The 2,375-nt window shown below is 43.5% G+C and overlaps 1 non-coding gene across 1 annotated transcript; it reads right to left on the bottom strand.

The window, feature by feature from the left end:
- Positions 1-215: 215 nt before the first annotated feature.
- LOC119930302 lies at positions 216-347 on the bottom strand. The gene has a single exon (XR_005451782.1). It is a non-coding gene; the product is annotated as a small nucleolar RNA SNORA7 (small nucleolar RNA).
- Positions 348-2,375: the final 2,028 nt, after the last annotated feature.

The raw sequence follows: 2,375 nt of genomic DNA, 5'->3' as shown, positions 1-2,375 counted from the left end.
TTATGCTGTCGAGTTCATCTCCGATCCATAGTGACCCCAGGGACACATCCCTGCCTGAACACCCCACTCTCCATCTGCAATCATTCTGGTAATGTATCCAGAGAATTTTCTTGGTCAAAATACGGAAGCGGTTTGCCATTTCCTTCTTCGCGTGTTGAACTCGAGTCTCCTCCCTAGACTCCCGTGCCGCTGCTGCCTAGCGTAGGTGAGTTCTGACTTGTAGCAGATTGCCTTCCATTTGCTAGCCACGGCCCAAGTTAGGAATGGAATGGGCGTCTGCTTGACTCTCCCTCCTGTAGCCCAGACTGGGAGAGTACTGGAAACTCTCCAGGTGCGATCCTGAGGTGGGGGCTTAACAAATACCATTTGAAAAAAAAATAGATCAAGAAAACCAAAAAGTTATGTCATCCTCCCATCCGGTAGTAAGCTAACTGGGTTGTGGGAGGGAGGAGAAAAATGGGGTTTGATCTTAACTGGGAGACTCACACCACGCGGCCCTCAGCGCCAGCGAGATAACAGCATGAAGGATAGATAGTTCTAGAGAATCAAGGACTCTTCGGCCAAGTAAGTTTTCCACCGGGACCGGATACAGTCAAATGGATATGGGTTTAATTGCATGCCTTATAATTTCTGACTCTTGTTAAACAACTGATATTTACATTGGGACAACCTGGCTTTTCTGTTGGTTTGGAAGGAAAGCGCTCAAGCACTTTGTTTTCTGATTAAATATTATACTGCGATGACCAAGCATTTTCTAGGCGGTTACCTTGCCAGCATTTTAAAAGCACTCAGTGGGTTATTCTCTCACTGTTTCTTTTCTTGCAGTGAAATGGATACTTTGAAAAGGTAGATAAATCACCCTCTTTCTTCTCTGTAGGCAGGGCATTTTTCTCCGTGGCACAGTTCCAGGCCATTCAGTAGCATGGCCTACCTGAAATCAGCCATCATTGCATCCTAATTCAATAACCTGCTTCCTCAACATGCTGCAACAGATGATATTTTCCCTAGACCTTATTCTGAATCAGCCAAAGAGGCAGTCTTGTACAGTGCAACACTTGTGTGGAACACAATGCCCGCTAAGGATGCGGAGCTGTTATATTGTCTAAAAGTAGCCCGACCTCGTGTGACTGCATTTTCAGTCAACGTGATGGTGTGTGACTTTACTGTCAATGAAGTGGCTGCTTTGTTATTCAGCCTGGCTTTTATGAAAGCTTAAAATGCAGGTCACCACTCAGATACTAAAATAATTTACTCTTTTGTTCCCCTCTGAAATCATAGTTTAGACATCACGTTCACGTCCCAGTTGAACTCTGTCATTCCGTATACCGGTAATAATGCAGCCTAGGGCGAGACGCTTGTACACGTACTAGGATCTTTAAAAGAACGTGTATTAACCGCGAGATAATGACAGTAATACAGAAACCAAAAGCCTTTAGTAAGATCAGTGGGACATTGCAGACAAATGTTCTTGCTGCTACTCGCATTTTTAAATAGGATGATTAACATAACCGATTTGACTTTAAATACGCCGTGTTACAGACGATTTGGTCATTAACCTTGGCAATGTCAATCTGCTCTCCGTATCATATTCCATTAAATTAGTGTCCCCGATAACAGTTAAAAGTGTACTTTAACGGGATTAATGAACTATTGGCTGCTAAAAACCCAATGGCAGTCAGAAAAAGAGCTAAGCTCGGCTAGAAGACGAAGTGAGGGGAAAAACGAGAAACAAGCAAGGAGGCTTAAGGAAACGTTAACGAGCTCTAGCGTAGGAGAGCACCGGTGTCCGGCCAGTTAAAGCGACTGTATCCGAGTTTGGAGAAAACACAGAATGTGAAACGGAAAGGAATTGAGATTTAAGAAAGGAGTAATACCCCTATGGAGACGGGGAAAGGGTGTGACTTATCCTTGAACTTGTTTCCTATACAATTATTGTTCACCCTATCAAATTTCCTATAGAATTTCCTATAAAATCACCGGGATCTGAGAAATGTATCTGATCTGACCCCAAGGATAAACAAGTATTTATAGATTGTGGGCCACTCAAGGGACAGGGTCCGAGTCTAATTTCCACCCGTGTACTCTTTCCCAGCGCTTAGTGCAGCGCTCTGCACACAGCAAGGGTTTAAGTAAATACTATTGCTATTAAATACTATTAATTAAATACTATTGCTTCTACTTGTAGGCCCAGGTGACTTTGGGCAAGTCACTTAACTTCTCTGTGCCTCAGTTACCTCATCTGTAAAATGGGGATTAAGACTGTGAGCCCCCCGTGAGACAACCCGATCACTGGGTAACCTCCCCAGAGCTTAGAACAGTGCTTTGCACATAGTAAGCGCTTAATAAATGCCATCATTATTATTATTATAAAGGAA

The sequence above is a fragment of the Tachyglossus aculeatus genome, chromosome 6, assembly GCF_015852505.1.
Source record: "Tachyglossus aculeatus isolate mTacAcu1 chromosome 6, mTacAcu1.pri, whole genome shotgun sequence".
NCBI classification, from domain to species: domain Eukaryota; kingdom Metazoa; phylum Chordata; class Mammalia; order Monotremata; family Tachyglossidae; genus Tachyglossus; species Tachyglossus aculeatus.
Note: the sequence above shows the minus strand (reverse complement) of the source record. Positions and strands in the feature narration are given on the sequence as shown.